Raw genomic sequence first — 20,681 nt, forward strand, 5'->3', positions numbered from 1 at the left:
AACGGCAGTTAGAATTCAAACTGTAAACATCGGACGTTCCGTCTCCTCGCTAGCAGAAAATAATAACGGGATGTTACATTGCGTTTCCAGCCCTGTGTAAGGGGTTAATAGCGGCAGGAAATTCTCAATTGAGCTCTTTGCAGCCAAATTCTTGTTCATTAAAAAAGTTTAATAATATGCTTTTTTTTTTTCTAATAGACCCTGTGTTTGCAGCCGCGCCGGGGTCCATGGGGATTGAGAAGCTTTCATTAGCAAGAGATTGGCTGCGAAGAACTAAACACACTGCTTTCTGTATCCATAGCAACAGACAAAGGGAGGAGGGGGACGAAGCGATGCTTCGGAGAACGGGACTAAGAGTTAGGTAAGAACAGGGGCGGGGGGATATTAGGAGAAAATGGAAGTCGGGGGCTTCCAGAAACAATGGACTCAATGCAGCCAAAAATATAGACGTAGGGAAGGGAAATTAACGAGAAGTGGTTTTTGGCTGTGGGTCTGGATCTAGTCGCTGCCTCCATTCCTATAAAGTACAGGCTCCAAAAACTGCACCTGATCCTGGAGGGAATATGAATTCCCAGAGAAAAGTGCTGGTGCCGTGTCTAGTCAGCCCTTCTTCCCAACGTGAGGGCCGCGGTCAGGAGTCGTACAAGATCCTAAGGCTTTGGTCTAGCAGCGACAAAACTAGAGTCCCATGGGCCCCCGTGTAAAATTGGGACCTGGGCCTCTACCTGCATGTTGACCCTTGTAGTGTTCTAGATCATATGAGGAAACACGTGTTTGCCCCCCATGTAATAATGTCCCAGATTTTGGCCCCTTCCTATAATTTTGTGTACAATCCTGGGTCCTCCATTCTGGGCCCCCTCTTGGTGTAATATCCACAGCCTGAGCTTTTTTCAGTAATAATGTCCCTCATTCTGGTATAATGTCCCGATCACGGCCCCTTCCCGTAATAATATCTACTAATCTGTGTCCCCTTCCTGTAATAATTTCCTCCATCCTGGACCCTTCCTGTAATAATGTTCATAATGTCCTCCATCCTGGGACCCTTTCTGGTATAGTGACCTCCATCCTGAACCTTTTACTGGTATAATTTCCCCATCCCGAGACTCTTCCTGGTATAATGTCCTCCATCCTGAGCCTTTTCCTGGTATAAAATCGTCCATCCTGAACCTTTTTCTCGTATAATATCCCCCATCCTGGGACCCTTCCTGGTATAATGTCCCCCACCCAGATCTCAACCCTATAGATAACCTTTAGAGGGAGTTGAAAGTCCGTGTTGCCCAGCGACAAGCCCAAAACATTACTGCTCTAGAGGAGATCTGCATGGAGGAATGGGCCAACACATCACCGACAGTGTGTGCCAACCTTGTGAAGACTTACAGAAAACGTTTGACCTCTGTCATTGCCAACAAAGGAAATATAACAAAATATTGAGATGAACTTTTGTTAATGACCAAATACTTATTTTCCACCATAATTTGCAAAATAAATCTTGCCAAATCAGACAAGGTGATTTAATGGATTTGTTTCTCATTTTGACTCTCATAGTTGTGGTCTACCAATGATGTCAATTACAGGACTCTCTCATCTTCTCATCTTTTTAAGTGGGAGAACTTGCACAATTGGTGGCTGACTACATATTTTTTCCCCACTGTACTCCATCAATAAAGGGGGTGCAAACATGGCTGACCCCTAAAGACTGTTGACAGCTAGGGAAAGTTAGGGCTAGATTAGGTTAGGGCTAGGTAAGGTTAGGGCTAGGTTAGGTTAGGGCTAAGTTAGGTTACGGCTAGGTTAGGTTAGGGATAGGTTAGGTTAAAATAGAAAAAACACAAAAATTGAGCTTGACTTAAGTTGGTACACATGCAGCACATAAACACATGTTCACATTGGCCATAAAACATGTAAGACCTACAAGAGAAAAAAATGAGCAAAAACCCTGCTGTAAATAAGTAAAATGCAAAAAGTACATCTAAATAACACAGAGTTTTAAGTAATACTGTTTTTGATCAAAAATAGAATAAAAGCTATCCCACCACGACAAGGTCACCCTGATCGGGACAGTCCTTTTCGGAGTAAGGTTTTTAATATTAGACAGTGTAGGACCGTCCCGATCAGGGTCACCTTGTCTTGGTGGGATGGCTTTTATGCTATTTGTGATCAAAAACAGTATTACTAAAACTCTGTTATTTAGATGCACATTTTACTTTTTACTTATCTACAGTAGGAATAGGTTAGGTTAGGGATAGGTTAAGTTTGGGATAGGTAATTTTAGGGCTATCTTAAGTTAGGGCTAATTTAGGATAGTGTTAGTTTAGGGCTAGGATAGGCCTAGGTTAGATTATGGCTAGGTTTGGTTAGGGCTAGGTTCAGTTAGGACTAGGTTAGGTTAAGATAATTTAGGTTAGGGCTAGTTAGATTTGGGCTAGATTAGATTAGGGCTAGGTTAGATTAGGGCTAGGTTAGGGCAAGGGTAGACTAGGGTTAGGTTAGATTAGGGCTTGGTTAAGTCAGAGCTATGTTAGGTTAGGGCTAGGTTAGATTAGGGCTAGGTTAGGTTAGGGCTAGTTAGATAAGAGCTAGGTTAGGTTAGGGCTAGGTTAGGGATAAGGTAAGTTAGGGCTAGTTTAGGTTAGGGATAGGTTAGGTTACAGCTAGGTTAGGTCAGGGCTAGGTTACAGCTAGGTTAGGTCAGGTTAGAATAAGTTAAATTAGGGCTAGGCTAGGTTACAGCTAGGTTAGGTCAGGGCTAGGTAAGGTCGGGCTAGAATAGGTTAAATTAGGGATAGATTAGATTATGGTTAGGTTACGGCTAGGTTAGGTCAGGGCTAGGTTAGGGCTAAATTAGATTAGGGCTAGTTTAGGTTAGGCTTAAGTTGACAATAGGTCCCTATGTTGATGGTCGTGCTTATTACAAGGCCTAAACATACAAGTTTTGTATGTTCTGCACTACACCTGCAAGTGTCCAGTGTGCATTCCCTTCATGTCAATTATTGATGGAGTAAACTGAGTTGACCTATTTTACCCTTGAAGGGAACACCCACTTGACACTTAGCAAGTTACTAGCGTGACCATCAAGTGAGCTGTGTGCACCCTGCGATATCCCTCACTGTATCTACTGGAATTAGCAGGATTTTCAGGGAATTAAAGCTACTGACAGACCCCATTTCATATACGCTGAGTCTCAATGTCAGAAGGGAGCCAGTAAAGCTTAATATAAAACTGTATTTCCCGACATCATTTCTGAACACATAATCTTCATCTTGCATCTCGTTACCAACATCACATGTAACCAGTGAAGCACCAGGGGAATTACCTAAAGCACCTGCCTCACCTGAACAGGTGTGTGGATGAAACCATCACCTAGAAAGGGGGAGAGTTGAGGAGAGATTTAAAAAACACAATCTCTATGCAAATATAAATCATTTCTGTTAACCTTAGAAAATTGGATCCACTTCAAAAATTCATAAATAGAATAAAATATCCCAAAATATCACCAGATGGGAGCACACATCACATACGTGGTGCACAGGACCCCCGGGGTGAGACAGGAGCCGCCCCGAGCCACCCCTCCAGGTATCAGGATCATCAGTTTTATTGTACATCCGGAGAAGGTGGAAGGTCGATAGTCTGATCAAACGGAGTCCAGTAAGTAGCATGGCGTGGACTATAGTAGATCGAAACTGACTTCAGCACCATGGACAGCAGAGATCATAGACTATAGTAGATCTAACCTGATATCAGCACCATGGACAGCAGGGATCATAGACTATAGTAGATCTAACCTGATATCAGCACCATGGACAGCAGGGATCATAGAATATAGCAGATCTAACCTGATATCAGCACCACAGACAGAAGGGATCACAGGATATAGTAGACTTAACCTGAAATGAGTCTCATGGACAGCAGAGATCATAGAATATTGTATGTCTAATCTGATATCAGCACCATGGACAGCAGGGATCATAGACTATAGTAGATCTAACCAGATATCAGCACCATGGACAGCAGGGATCGTAGACTATAGTAGATCTAACCAGATATCAAAACCATGGACAGCAGAGATCTTAGGCTATAGTAGATCTAACGTGATATCAGTACCATGGACAGCAGGGATCATAAGGTACCGTCACATTAAGCGACGCTGCAGCGATATAGACAATGATGCCGGTCGCTTCAGCATCGCTGTTTCATCGTTGTGTGGTCGCTGGAGAGCTGTCACACAGACAGCTCTCCAGCGACCATCGATGCCGAGGTCCCCGGCATTGATTCAATAAAAATCTTTTTTGGTATGTTTCCCGTTTTGTGCAGTAATTTTCTGTAGGATTTTTATAGTCTAAAGGTACCTTCACACTGAGCGACTTTAGAACGATAACGATAGTGATCCGTGACGTTGCAGCGTAATGGATAGCGATATCGTTGTGTTTGACACGCAGCAGCGATCTGGATCCTGCTGTGAGATCGCTGGTTGGAGCTAGAAGGCCAGAACTTTATTTCGTCGCTGGATCACCCGCTGACATCGCTGAATCGGCGTGTGTGACGCCGATCCAGCGATGTCTTCACCTGTAACCAGGGTAAACATTGGGTTACTAAGCGCAGGGCCGCGCTTAGTAACCCAATGTTTACCCTGGTTACTATTGTAAAAGTAAAAAAAAACAAACACTACATACTTACATTCTGGTGTCTGTCCCCCGGCCTCAGCTTCCATGCACTGTGTCAGCGACGGCCGTAAAGCAGAGCACAGCGGTGACGTCACCGCTCTGCTTTACGGCCAGCGCTTACACAGTGCAGGGAAGCTGAGGGCGAGGGACGCGGCAGACACCGGAATGTAAGCATGTAGTGTTTGTTTTTGTTAACTTTTACAATGGTAACCAGGGTAAACATCGGGTTACTAAGCGCGGCCCTGCGCTTAGTAACCCGATGTTTACCCTGGTTACAAGTGAAGACATCGTCACACACGCCGATTCAGCGATGTCAGCGGGTGATCCAGCGACGAAATAAAGTTCTGGCCTTCTAGCTCCAACCAGCGATCTCACAGCAGGATCCAGACCGCTGCTGCGTGTCAAACACAACGATATCGCTATCCATTATGCTGCAACGTCACGGATCGCTATCGTTATCATTCTAAAGTCGCTCAGTGTGAAGGTACCTTTAGACTATATAAATCCTACAGAAAATTACTGCACAAAACGGGAAACATACCAAAAAAGATTTTTATTGAATCAAATCAATTATAAAATGGTACCTAACAAGAGGGGATACTCTGAAGGGGACAACTACACTGGGGCCGCAGGTCGGAGGCTATAAACATGCAAAAACTAATAATAATGTCCACAATAGGGAACAACAAGTGTGAATAACGAGTTCATTAACATATGCACAAGTTCCACTCAGCTGGTAAAGAGCGTCCAGCCAACAACACCGAAGCAGACATTAACAGTAATAGACATTGTAAAGCATATATTACCTCGGACCTGCGGCGCCACCACCCCTACGCGCGTTTCGGCGTGCATGCCTTCTTCCGGGGGAGTGGTGTCGTCAGGTCTTGCTGAAGTATAAGTATAGAAGGCCACCCAATAGGGTTCAGTAATTGAGGTGACGTCTGGTGCTGGCCGTGAATCGGCGCATACCCAGTCAGGACGAGAAGCCTCCACATCACTGAGTGCGTCATCGCCATGTGACCGAGCAGGGAACCACACCCACAGTGACGTGGGCAGGTCCCCGCCCGCACAAAATGTTAAAAGCGATAGAGACGCCGTCAGCGATGGTAAGCAACCCGGCACAACAGGCATGCGCACAGGCCAGATGAAGGGAAACAGGAAATACTTTTGTATAAATGGAGACGGAAGGACAATAGTATGTTATAGGGTGCATCAGTGCATATAATATAGTACAATACATAACAATCATATTAATATTTATATACAGAGAATTACATGATTGAAATAGTAAAAATAGAAGTTATAAAGTGCAAACAAGTGCTATGCATTATATAAATAATTATTACAATAACATATAAGATTATAGAACAGGCATAATAAATAATTATATACATTTTATAAAAAAGATTAATAGTACTAAAGTGTAATATGTAAAGTATGGAAATCCTATATTCCGTCATAAAGATGTTTACAGCATTCATACAGGATCCTCTTCATGATGCAGATAACCTAAGTGTTCACCACAAGAACAGCCATGGCAGATAAATCCTACTCATTAATAAACTAGGAAAAAAAAGAAGAAAAAACACCAATTAATATAAAGAACAAAAACCATTACATAAAAATTAAAAAAGCCTGACGAGGCCAATTAAAAATTTGACGACAGAGAGCTCAGAGAAAAGGGGCGTAACTGATCATTTCATTCAAACCATGTGGAAAAATTGTACGCAATTCCCAAATCCAATGGGTCTCCTTCTGGGCTAGCAAGCGCCCAACATTACCACCCCGAAGGTTCAAACGAACACAGTCAATACCCTTTACCAGGAGAGCAGTAGGGTCACAGGCATGGTGTTGCTTGAAATGCCTTGGTATACTTTTCAAAACCTCAACATTATCCTCCTTAGCAGCCAATATGTCTCTTACATGATCCCTCACTCTGATCTTTAAAGCTCTTGTCGTCAGCCCAATGTAAACTTTAGTACAAGGACAGAACGCATAATAAATCACAGCCGTCATTGAACATGTAATGGTGTGTGTTATTTTAAATATACGTCCATCCGTTGAAGAAAAGTCATTTGCTGACACAATGTTGGGGCATGCCACGCATTTGCCGCATGGCTTACAACCCCAAACTGATTGTGGTTTTTGTTGACCAATGCAAAAAATGGGGGAGGGGGTTCTTGGTGTGTAATAACTCCTAACCAACATATCACCCAAATTCGGAGATCTTCTGGCTGTTAATGATGGTTCAGGAGTCAAATATTGCCTCAGTACAGGATCAGCCAAGAGTATAGGCCAATGTTTTTTCATGATTTCATATAACTTAATCCAATGAGAGTTGTACGTGGTGACCAGTCTTACCTGGGTAGTTGGTTCTTGTCTATTGGATGAGTACAGTAATTGATGCCGATTAGTGTTCCTTGCTCTATTGTATGCTTTTTTGATAGATCTTTTACTGTAGCCAAACTCTCCAAAAAACGTGCCTTCATCTCCTTAGCTCTGGCCTCAAAATCCAATATATCTGAGCAAATTCTTCTTATACGCGTAAGAACTGTCCAGTGGGGACAGCATTGACCACATGTGGAGGATGCGAGGAACTGGCATGCAGAACTGAGTTAACTGCTGTGACCTTACGGAAGGCATCGGAAGACAGAAGACCATCAGGGCCCCTCTTGACCAAAACATCCAAGAATTCGACCTGATGATAACTGAAATTAAAAGATAAATGAATATTTAAATCATTTTTATTGAGGTCTTGAAAAAAAGAATTTAACTCATTGGGGGTCCCTTGCCAGATCAGGAATATGTCATCGATGTAGCGGGCCCAGAAAATAACCCGCTCCATCGACACACCCTGATCTGACGAGAATAGGTCCCTCTCCCACAGCCCCAGGAACAGGTTAGCATACGAGGGCGCACATGCCGCCCCCATTGCTGTTCCCTGGAGCTGTAGGAAGAAGGACCCGTTAAAAAGAAAGACATTTTTTGTAAGTAGAAATTCCAACAAAACCAACAAAAATTCAGTATCATCAGCCGAAAGGTCTGTGGCACAGGTGTACTTTATGACGCACTGTGTATTGTGTATCATTTTTTGGTTTACATCCAGATATTAAAACCATGGACAGCAGAGATCTTAGGCTATAGTAGATCTAACCTGGTATCAGCACCATGGACAGCAGGGATCATAGACTATAGTAGATCTAACCTGATATCAGCACCATGGACAGCAGTGATCATAGACTATAGTAGATCTAATCTGATATCAGCACCATTGACAGCAGGGATCATAGACTATAGTAGATCTAATGTGATATCAGCACCACGGACAGCAGGGATCATAGACTATAGTAGATCTAATGTGATATCAGCACCATGGACAACAGGGATCATAGGCTTTAGTAGATCTAACCTGATATCAGCACCATGGACAGCAGGAATCATAGACTATAGTAGATCTAACCTGGTATCAGCACCATGGACAGCAGGGATCATAGACTATAGTAGATCTAATGTGATATCAGCACCATGGACAGCAGGGATCATAGGCTATAGTAGATCTAACGTGATATCAGCACCATGGACAACAGGGATCATAGACTATAGTAGATATAACGTGATAACAGCACCATGGACAGCAGGGATCATAGACTATAGTAGATCTAACGTGATATCAGCACCATGAACACCATGGATCATAGGCTATTGTAGATCCAACCTGGTATCAGCACCAAGGACAGCAGGGATCATAGACTATAGTAGATCTAACCTGATATCAGCACCATGAACAGCAGGGATCATAGGCTATAGTAGATCGAATGTGATATCAGCACCATGGACAGCAGGGATCATAGGATATAGTAGATCTAATGTGATATCAGCACCATGGACAGCATGGATCATAGGCTATGGTAGATCTAACCTGATATCAGCACCATGGACAGCAGGGATCACAGACTATAGTAGATCTAACGTGATATCAGCACCATGGACAACAGGGATCATAGGCTATAGTAGATCCAACCTGGTATCAGCACCATGGACAGCAGGGATCATAGAATATAGTAGATATAACATGATATCAGAACCATGGACAGCAGGGATCATAGACTATAGTAGATCTAACCTGGTATCAGCACCATGGACAGCAGGGATCATAGACTATAGTAGATCCAACCTGATATCAGCACCATGGACAGCAGAGATCATAGACTATAGTAGATCCAACCTGATATCAGCACCATGGACAGCAGGGATCATAGAATATAGTAGATATAACCTGATATCAGAACCATGGACAGCAGGGATCACAGACTATAGTAGATCTAACCTGGTATCAGCACCATGGACAGCAGGGATCATAGACTATAGTAGATCTAACGTGATATCAGCACCATGGACAACAGGGATCATAGGCTATAGTAGATCCAACCTGATATCAGCACCATGGACAGCAGAGATCATAGGCTATAGTAGATCTAACCTGATATCAGCACCATGGACAGCAGGGATCATAGACTATAGTAGATCCAACCTGATATCAACAAAAATGGACAGCAGAGATCATAGGCTATAGTAGATCTAACCTGATATCAGCACCATGGACAACAGGGATCATAGGCTATAGTAGATCTAACCTGATATCAGCACCATGAACAGCAGGGATCATAGGCTATAGTAGATCTAATGTGATATCAGCACCATGGACAGCAGGGATCATAGGCTATGGTAGATCTAACCTGGTATCAGCACCATGGACATCAGGGATCATAGACTATAGTAGATCTAACCTGATATCAGCACCATGGACAAGAGGGATCATAGGCTATAGTAGATCTAACGTGATATCAGCACCATGGACAACAGGGATCATAGACTATAGTAGATCCAACGTGGTATCAGCACTATGGACAGCAGGGATCACAGACTATAGTAGATCTAACCTGATATCAGCACCATGGACAGCAGGGATCATAGACTATAGTAGATCTAACCTGATATCAGCACCATGGACAGCGGGGATCATAGACTATAGTAGATCTATCGTGATATCAGCACCATGGACAGCAGGGATCATAGGCTATAGTAGATCTAACCTGATATCAGCATCATGGACAACAGGGATCATAGGCTATAGTAGATTTACCCTGATATCAGCACCATAGACAGCAGGGATCATAGACTATAGTAGATCTAGCCTGATATCAGCACCATGGACAGCAGGGATCATAGGCTATAGTAGATCTAACCTGGTATCAGCACCATGGACAGCAGGGATCATAGACTATAGTAGATCTAACGTGATATCAGCACCATGGACAGCAGGGATCATAGGCTATAGTAGATCTAACCTGGTATCAGCACCATGGACAACAGGGATCATAGGCTATAGTAGATCTAACCTGGTATCAGCACCATGGACAGCAGGGATCATAGACTATAGTAGATCTAACGTGATATCAGCACCATGGACAGCAGGGATCATAGGCTATAGTAGATCTAGCCTGGTATCAGCACCATGGACAGTAGGGATCATAGAATATAGTAGATCTAACCTGATATCAGCACCATGGACAGCAGGGATCATAGAATATAGTAGATCTAACGTGATATCAGCACCATGGACAGCAGGGATCATAGACTATAGTAGATCTAACCTGATATCAGCACCATGGAGAGCAGGGATCATAGAATATAGTAGATCTAACCTGATATCAGCACCTTGGACAGCAGGGATCATAGACTATAGTAGATCCAACCTGGTATCAGCACCATGGACAGCAGGGATCATAGACTATAGTAGATCTAACCTGATATCAGCACCATGGACAGCAGGGATCATAGACTATAGTAGATCTAACCTGATATCAGCACCATGGACAACAGGGATCATAGACTATAGTAGATCTAACCTGATATCAGCACCATGGAGATCAGGGATCATAGAATATAGTAGATCTAACCTGACATCAGCACCATGGACAGCAGGGATCATAGACTAGAGTAAGACATACTGGAAGAACCAGAATCCCCAGCGGCACAAAGTATTTCAGGAGAGGAATGTGCTGGTCTTGAAAACAGTCAAAGACTTGACATTATTAGCATTATCTTCAGCTGTATTTTTTCAGCAGCACAGAGTATTTTAGCATAGATGTGTGCTGATGATTGTGTGTGGGGCATGGTCATTTGCCCACTCTGTGATGTTTGCGAACAGTAGCGCAGGGTCATTATATCTGAAGATGATGCAACAATTAAGGTGAAGATCCCCAATATCTCGCTATGCTGGTCTGCACGTCCCCCAGCAGACGCCATATTATGCCTGGGTCCCAGGACGCTGCAGGAAGCTCATTACTTTCTCTGCGGCTTCCCAGCTGGAGGAGACGTCGGGGCGAAGCTGCGGGTGATGATTCCTGCACACAATGTACGTACTTTGCTGCTTACACATGTAACCAAAGGGGGGTCCTCTGCAGCGGTATGTGGGTCCCCTGCTGGGCTAACCCCAGGCTACAGCAAACTACCGCACCCTACCTGAGAATACACATCCGAAAATAACTACATCAAAGCCAGAGGCAGGAAAGTATGTGCACCCGCTGATACATAGGACAAGCGCAATACCCAGCATGCACCGCACAATGATGATATGCATAGCGAGTGCAGCTCTGGAGTATCACAGGATGTAACTCAGGATCAGTAATGTAATGTATGTACACAGTGACTGCACCAGCGAAATAGTGAGTGCAGCTCTGGGGTATAATACAGGGTGTAACTCAGGATCAGTAATGTAATGTATGTACACAGTGACTGCACCAGCAGAATAGTGAGTGCAGCTCTGGTGTATAATACCGGATGTAACTCAGGATCAGTAATGTAATGTATGTACACAGTGACTGCACCAACAGAATAGTGAGTGCAGCTCTGGTGTATAATACCGGATGTAACTCAGGATCAGTAATGTAATGTATGTACACAGTGACTGCACCAGCAGAATAGTGAGTGCAGCTCTGGTGTATAATACCGGATGTAACTCAGGATCAGTAATGTAATGTATGTACACAGTGACTGCACCAGCAGAATAGTGAGTGCAGCTCTGGAGTATAACACAGGATGTAACTCAGGATCAGTAATGTAATGTATGTACACAGTGACTGCACCAGCAGAATAGTGAGTGCAGCTCTGGGGTATAATACAGGATGTAACTCAGGATCAGTAATGTAATGTATGTACACAGTGACTGCACCAGCAGAATAATGAGTGCAGCTCTGGGGTATAATAAAGGATGTAACTCAGGATCACTAATGTAATGTATGTACACAGTGACTGCACCAGCAGAATAGTGAGTGCAGCTCTGGAGTATAATACAGGATGTAACTCAGGATCAGTAATGTAATGTATGTACACAGTGACTGCACCAGCAGAATAGTGAGTGCAGCTCTGGGGTATAATACAGGATGTAACTCAGGATCAGTAATGTAATGTATGTACACAGTGACTGCACCAGCAGAATATCGAGTGCAGCTCTGAGTATAATACAGGATGTAACTCAGGATCAGTAATGTAATGTATGTACACAGTGACTGCACCAGCAGAATAGTGAATGCAGCTCTGGGATATAATACAGGATGTAACTCAGGATCAGTAATGTAATGTATGTACACAGTGACTGCACCAGCAGAATAGTGAGTGCAGCTCTGTAGTATAATACAGGATGTAACTCAGGATCAGTAATGTATGTACACAGTGACTGCACCAGCAGAATAGTGAGTGCAGCTCTGGGGTATAATACAGGGTGTAACTCGGGATCAGTAATGTAATGTATGTACACAGTGACTGCACCAGCAGAATAGTGAGTGCAGCTCTGGGGTATAATACAGGGTGTAACTCAGGATCAGTAATGTAATGTATGTACACAGTGACTGTACCAGCAGAATAGTGAGTGCAGCTTTGGGGTATAATACAGGATGTAACTCAGGATCAGAAGAATATATGGTCTAGATTTGGGGTGACACAGTTTTGTGGTGACCCCAGTGACTGCACGTATCGTCAGTGAAGCGCCCCCAGACACAGGGCCATGCGTTTCGGTACCGGGTCTCTCTGGTTCCGTTCTGAGGCTGTCGCGGTGGCTAGACCCGGTCCGCGACCCTGCTAAGGGGCGTCCAATGGAAGCAGTAAAGCAGTCTGTCAGGGGTTCGTGACGCCACCTGTGGTGTTTGGTCAGGGTGACCGACGCTGCTGTGGGGTCTGCTGGGGTGATGGAATGGCAGCTGGATGGTATACCTTCCCACAGGTGAAGTATGTCCCCAGGGCTTCCCAGTAAGGCAGATGGTGATGGTGTGAGGTGCAGGCAATAACGAGGACACAAGGTTGCAGTCTCTTTACCTCTTTACTGAAGGCTTCAATATCCTCAGTCCAGAACACGTTCAACCAGGCTCTCAGAGACCGGCCGGTCCAATGGGCACATCCAGAGTTTCCCTCGCAGATGGAAATCGTTGCCTACCAATAGCGCCTGTGTGTTGTAGTCCTACCCTGCTGAGCATTCGGAATAGTCCTCACAACTGCTGCTCTCGTTCGTTCTCTACAGCTTTCTTTCTCACTCTCGTTCTTTGGTTCCGGATGTTGCTAGTTTCTAATGTCCCCCAGATATGTTATGGCTAGGACGCCACCCGTTTGACGGGAAGGCTTGGAGGTCTTCCGGGACCCTAGAGACGCCCCTCTCCCAATGTTGTCCCCTATGTCTTCGTAGGTAGAAGGTAGACAGCCAACCTATGATTAACTGTCCAGCGGAATTTGAAGTAAGGCCTGAAGTCAGTTACTCCTACGGTGATCCGACCACCGACTACGCGCCTCAGTAAGATGTTGCCTTTCTTTCTCGGCACGACTCTTACTGGCTCTCCTTTGTGCTGATCTCGTTTACACTGTTCCACAATATTCTTCCCCTCTTGTCTCTTCCTTAGGATACCGCCGCAGGGTGTGCAGGCGCGGTTCAGTTACGTTCTGTTCTGTTCGCTAGGCACCTGCCAGGTTCCCACGCCTGACAGGGACCCCCCTGTGCCTTCTCCCTGCAACACCCCCTGCCACGGGATGCTGCCTGGTTCCAACCCAGTCAGCTTCTGACTAACTTCCTCCCCAGCCCCTAGTTTTACCAGTGTGAGGAGTGGCCCAATAAATAAAGCCTTTTTCTCCCCCTAGTGGCCGGAGTGTGAAGTGTAATGTGTTGTGGTGATACCTGGTCAGGAGAACTCCTCAGTGCCATCAGACGTACCGCAGCCCCCCTTAGCGGCAGAGCGCTATACTGCAACAACCAGGTCTGTGGGGCGCTGCATCAGCATACCACATAGTGGAGGGCGTTATCTGCTGGGTGTCACTGAGGAGTAATGTGGTCATCAATTTTCTATGTTGTGATTTCTATCAGGTTATTTTGAGAATCCAATAATGTAGAACTGCATAAAACTAAGGCACTAAGACCTCTCTAATACTACTGATAGCAAAAGTATAAACCCCCTCCACAGCAGGGTCCCTGACAATTAATATCGGAGTTAATTGGTGTTTAATTGAGATCAATTAGTGGCATTCGCTCTGTAATGTGTAATAATTAGCAGATTCCTGTTTTTGCAAAATGACCACTTTGTGTTCCCTTTGTCTTCCTCGGTGGCTGACTGAGCTTCTCCCGTTGCCCTCACAAATAACGTATGACTCCCACTTCAGAGGGCTACAATCACACAGTAATTAGCGCTTGTATAATTACAGGTGGTTAGGAATATCAGGTGTGATGAAAAAAATTACACTTTGCAGATTATCAAAATGACATTTTTAGCTGGTGCTGACGAGCAGCCTCCTGACATTGAGGTTACAATGGTGTAATATGGGATGGTAGTACCAATGGTGAGACAATGAAGCAGATGCCGGGGAAGATGTGACATCAGGAGCCCTGCTGGGTTAGTGAAGGAGTCGGGAGAAGACTCCTGGTGGTTTTACGATTACCAGGGACAAGGTAGAGGGGCTTGATGTTGCACCTCAATATCTGCACGTCTGAATCCAAATCCTTCTCATCATTACTCAGGTTTGGGAGTAATCTTCTTAAGGCTGTCCATCGCTTTGGTTCAGGGTGAAAGCAATGAGTAGAAAGGTGGATGCAAGATGTGGGACAACAGGAGAAAAAACTACTGGAGGCCACAAGAAATAAATATTGGCACAGCATGAACTGGGCTTCAGAACATGGGAGCCCAAATGCAAGAACTATAAGAGAACTGGAAAATTACTACACACCAGGGCTGAGGAACCAGATATTGACGCATCAAACCTCTTGACACCAGGACTATTTAACCGAATACTGAGGCATAGAACCTCTAGATACCAGGACTAAGGCATGGGATACTGGGGTACAAAACCTCTAGATACCAGGACTAAGGCACCAGATACTGAGGCAACAAACCTCTACACACCAGGGTTGAAGCACCAGATACTGAGGCATCAATCCTCTACACACCAGGGCTGAGGCACCAGATACAGAGGCATCAAACCTCTAAACATGCAGGAGTAATTACAAAACCATTAGATTTCCTGCACTAAGGCATAAGATAATGAAACACAAAACCACTAAACACCAGAAGTAAGGAACCAGATACAACCACAACTAGGCGTTCTGTGACAGTAGATACCAAAGACTGAGGCTCCAAATCATGACCCAGCAGGAACTGTCATACTAATTGACTGAACACCAGGGACGGGGACACTAAATTATAGCATGTATGGAACTACACTGCATGATAGTGGACACCAGGGATGAGGAACTAAAATCATGACCCAACAGTAATTTGAGACCCCAGAACACCAGAGACTGACACTGTCCTAGATGGGCACCAACAGCTGAAAAACCAAACCATCATGGACCATAGTAACATAGTAACATAGTAACATAGTTAGTAAGGCCGAAAAAAGACATTTGTCCATCCAGTTCAGCCTATATTCCATCATAATAAATCCCCAAATCTACGTCCTTCTACAGAACCTAATAATTGTATGATACAATATTGTTCTGCTCCAGGAAGACATCCAGGCCTCTCTTGAACCCCTCGACTGAGTTCGCCATCACCACCTCCTCAGGCAAGCAATTCCAGATTCTCACCGCCCTAACAGTAAAGAATCCTCTTCTATGTTGGTGGAAAAACCTTCTCTCCTCCAGACGCAAAGAATGCCCCCTTGTGCCCGTCACCTTCCTTGGTATAAACAGATCCTCAGCGAGATATTTGTATTGTCCCCTTATATACTTATACATGGTTATTAGATCGCCCCTCAGTCGTCTTTTTTCTAGACTAAATAATCCTAATTTCGCTAATCTATCTGGGTATTGTAGTTCTCCCATCCCCTTTATTAATTTTGTTGCCCTCCTTTGTACTCTCTCTAGTTCCATTATATCCTTCCTGAGCACCGGTGCCCAAAACTGGACACAGTACTCCATGTGCGGTCTAACTAGGGATTTGTACAGAGGCAGTATAATGCTCTCATCATGTGTATCCAGACCTCTTTTAATGCACCCCATGATCCTGTTTGCCTTGGCAGCTGCTGCCTGGCACTGGCTGCTCCAGGTAAGGTTATCATTAACTAGGATCCCCAAGTCCTTCTCCCTGTCAGATTTACCCAGTGGTTTCCCATTCAGTGTGTAATGGTGATATTGATTCCTTCTTCCCATGTGTATAACCTTACATTTATCATTGTTAAACCTCATCTGCCACCTTTCAGCCCAAGTTTCCAACTTATCCAGATCCATCTGTAGCAGAATACTATCTTCTCTTGTATTAACTGCTTTACATAGTTTTGTATCATCTGCAAATATCGGTATTTTACTGTGTAAACCTTCTACCAGATCATTAATGAATATGTTGAAGAGAACAGGTCCCAATACCAACCCCTGCGGTACCCCACTGGTCACAGCGACCCAGTTAGAGACTATACCATTTATAACCACCCTCTGCTTTCTATCACTAAGCCAGTTACTAACCCATTTACACACATTTTCCCCCAGACCAAGCATTCTCATTTTGTGTACCAACCTCTTGTGCGGCACGGTATCAAACGCTTTGGAAAAATCGAGATATACCACGTCCAATGACTCACCGTGGTCCAGCCTATAGCTTACCTCTTCATAAAAACTGATTAGATTGGTTTGACAGGAGCGATTTCTCATAAACCCATGCTGATATGGAGTTAAACAGTTATTCTCATTGAGATAATCCAGAATAACATCCCTCAGAAACCTTTCAAATATTTTACCAACAATAGAGGTTAGACTTACTGGCCTATAATTTCCAGGTTCACTTTTAGAGCCCTTTTTGAATATTGGCACCACATTTGCTATGCGCCAGTCCTGCGGAACAGACCCCGTCGCTATAGAGTCCCTAAAAATAAGAAATAATGGTTTATCTATTACATTACTTAGTTCTCTTAGTACTCGTGGGTGTATGCCATCCGGACCCGGAGATTTATCTATTTTAATCTTAGTTAGCCGGTTTCGCACCTCTTCTTGGGTTAGATTGGTGACCCTTAATATAGGGTTTTCATTGTTTCTTGGGATTTCACCTAGCATTTCATTTTTCACAAAGCCAAGAGGCAGATATAGGTCCAACTGGGGCACTGCCCCGTCCACCTCATATCTCCACCACCAGGACACTGGAAGATAGAATCATAGAATCATAGAATGGTAGAGTTGGAAGGGACATCCTGGGTCATCTGGTCCAACCCCCTGCTCAAAGCAGGATTCACTAAATCATCCCAGACCGATGGCTGTCCAGCCTCTGTTTGAAAACTTCCATGGAAGGACATTTTGGATTCCTAGTAAATGAGGTAATCTCGGTGTCACATAATTGCGGATAATTTCCAAACATTCTCAAACATGTAACTATGGACCAGACTGTCCAGGGAGGGCTTCATCCATCTTCTGCCTTCAGCCCGAGTCCCGAGGGTGCAAGATGCCTCTGTCAAATCCATCATGTTCTCTTCATGTCCCTCAGGCAGTTCCTAATACTTCACCGGCCTTAACGAAGACTTACTCAAGAACACAATCACCATCTTGATACAATGTGTCCTCACCGCTTCCGATACATTTCTAGAAACCGTCATCCCCGACACAGACAAATCCCAAATTAACACCCATGAGTGTTCCTATTAATTCAGATGAGGTCTTAGATGTGACGGTGTCTCAGGAGGACGGCCAATGTCTGGAGAAGATGAGTTCTTTCCCCGTATAATTACCTTCCTGGGAGCGTGGGAGAAAATCCTGTCAAAATACAGCGCTCAACGCTCAGACTAAGAAGGAAGGAACCGAGAGGCGCCATGATGTCGGTAGACGTGAACATCGAGTCCTCACGAAAAGGATCCAGGTCTCATCTATTATCAATGTAATGGGAAATAAGTGAAAAATAATATTCAGGTTTCAAGATTAAATACAATTTAATTAGGAAAGAAGAATTTACATACAATACAGTATATATATGTAAACTAGATTGTGGCCCGATTCTAACGCATCGGGTATTCTAGAATATGCATGTCCCCGTAGTATATGGACAATGATGATTCCAGAATTCGCGGCAGACTGTGCCCGTCACTGATTGGTCGAGGCAACCTATTTGGGGGCAGTGTTCTGGATCACTGCGTTGAGAAACACGTGATGGTGTCTCCGCGGTGTTGGATGTTTTGGTCTCCACGAGGTCAATCATCCGTGCCTTTATATGGCAACCATTATGACATCTATGTCGATACTGTGCCCGTCGCTGATTGATCGAGGCGAATTCACGGCAGACTGTGCTCGTCGCTGATTGGTCGAGGCAACCTTTATGACATCATCGTCGCCATGCTGTGCCCGTCGCTGATTGGTCGAGGCCTGGCGGCCTCGACCAATCAGAGACGCGGGATTTCCAGGACAGACAGATAGACAGACACAAAGACAGACAGACAGACGGAAAAACCCTTAGATATATATATAGTAGACTAGATTGTGGCCCGATTCTAACGCATCTGGTATTCTAGAATATGCATGTCCCCGTAGTATATGGACAATGATAATTCCAGAATTCGCGGCAGACTGTGCCCGTCGCTGATTGGTCGAGGCAACCTTTATGACATCATCGTCGCCATGGCAACCATTATGACATCTACGTCGATACTGTGCCCGTCGCTGAATCAGAAACGTGGGATTTCTACGTCCTTTATGACATCATCGTCTCTGTCCCGTTGCTGATTGGTCGAGGCCTGGCGGCCTCGACCAATCAGAGAGGCGGCATTTCCAGGACAGACAGAGACAGAAAGACAGACAGACAGACAGACAGAAAGACAGACAGACGGAAAAACCCTTAGACAATTATATATATATAGATATATACTAGATTGTGGCCCGATTCTAACGCATCGGGTATTCTAGAATATGCATGTCCCTGTAGTATATGGACAATGATAATTCCAGAATTCGCGGCAGACTGTGCCCGTCGCTGATTGGTCGAGGCAACCTTTATGACATCATCGTCGCCATGGCAACCATTATGACATCTACGTCGATACTGTGCCCGTCGCTGAATCAGAAACGTGAGATGTCTACGTCCTTTATGACATCATCGTCGCTGTGCCCGTTGCTGATTGGTCGAGGCCTAGCGGCCTTGACCAATCAGACGTGGGATGTCTACGTCCTTTATGACATCATCGTCGCTGTGCCCGTTGCTGATTGATTGGTCGAGGCCGCCAGGCCTCGACCAGAGACGCGGGATTTCTACGTCGATGCTGTGCCGGTCTCTGATTGGTCGAGGCCGCCAGGCCTCGACCAATCAGAGAGCCGGGATTTCCAGGACAGACAGACAGACAGACAGAAAGACAGACAGACAGAAAGACAGACAGACGGAAAAACCCTTAGACAATTATATATATAGATGAGGGCAAACCCACTTATATACAGAGAGGATAGGACTACAGAAAAGGGAAAATAAAACATCACTAAAAAGTTTATATAAAATCAAATAGTCTATTCTGTCACTACCGCAAATCACACAAAATATCAAATTCTAAAAATAAATAAAATTAAATGTTCTAATAAGATGCAATATGGTGACGGTGTGATATAGTGTGTGGAGCATCATTCTGTCTATGTTCATATTTGTACTGATTTTAGGAGTGTTGTCTTGTTCCTCTGTATCATTCCGTGTGTTCCCTGTTTGGTCTAGAGTCTTAATTACCTTACAAAAGTTCTGATATTGGAATTAGCCCAGTTACCTTCTGCAGCCTGAATGTGCCCATGCCTCTTTATGAACTCCTGCTGACATTTCCTGACTGTCCATTCATGACCCATCTGCTTTCCAAATGCTGCAAATCACGCCTTGATCTTTGAGGCACCATTCCCAGGTCTGGGGGGTCTGAAAACCCTCCAACCAGTCTGTGGGAGGCTGCGGAGGACATAAAGAACAGTAAGATAGCTCCTTTGTGGGATGCTGATGCTAAGGCCCGCACCCCACAGAGACTTGGAGAAAATCGGATTACCCTGGAAAATACGGCTGGAGGAGCCTATACGGAGAAGTATCTGAAGCCATATCAATCTCTAAGTGTAGGATTCAGACGTTCATCTCATAGTAACTATACTATTGTACATAGGAGCAGTATTATAGTAGTGTGAGGCAGTGACCGATGTCACAGGTAGGGGTCGCTGTGTGTTCCTCCCAGGATGCGCATGGAGGTGCATTGAGGCCAAGGGAGTGCATTGCAGTTACAGGCTGTGATTGCAATGCAGAATAAGAGTGAATATTGGTCCAGGACAAGCTATTTGTTCAGGGCATATTTAAGAAAATCTGCTGGGCTTTTGGTTTCAAAATGGATTATAGGATGGTAATGTGGCAGTCTGTTACCTTTCTGGCTGGGTTTTCCATGTGGTCAGGGTCGGACTGGCCCACTGGAGAACCAGAGCATTCAACGGTGGGCCCAGGCACTGACACCTGCTGGCATACTGGACAGCAGCTGTCTAGGGCCCCCACTACTCCAAGGGCGCCAAGCCAG

The 20,681-nt window shown here is 44.6% G+C and overlaps 1 protein-coding gene across 1 annotated transcript in view; it reads left to right on the top strand.

The window, feature by feature from the left end:
- The first annotated feature begins 3,595 nt into the window (after positions 1–3,595).
- Positions 3,596–20,681, top strand: part of LOC138667386 (leucine-rich repeat and fibronectin type III domain-containing protein 1-like protein) — a 39,499-nt gene continuing 22,413 nt past the window's right edge. The window contains exon 1 of the mRNA XM_069755616.1: positions 3,596–3,645. The gene's annotated coding sequence lies outside the window, so the exon portion shown is untranslated. The remainder of the gene's footprint in view (positions 3,646–20,681) is intronic.

This window comes from Ranitomeya imitator, chromosome 2 (genome assembly GCF_032444005.1).
Source record: "Ranitomeya imitator isolate aRanImi1 chromosome 2, aRanImi1.pri, whole genome shotgun sequence".
In the NCBI taxonomy this organism is placed as follows: Eukaryota; Metazoa; Chordata; class Amphibia; order Anura; family Dendrobatidae; genus Ranitomeya; species Ranitomeya imitator.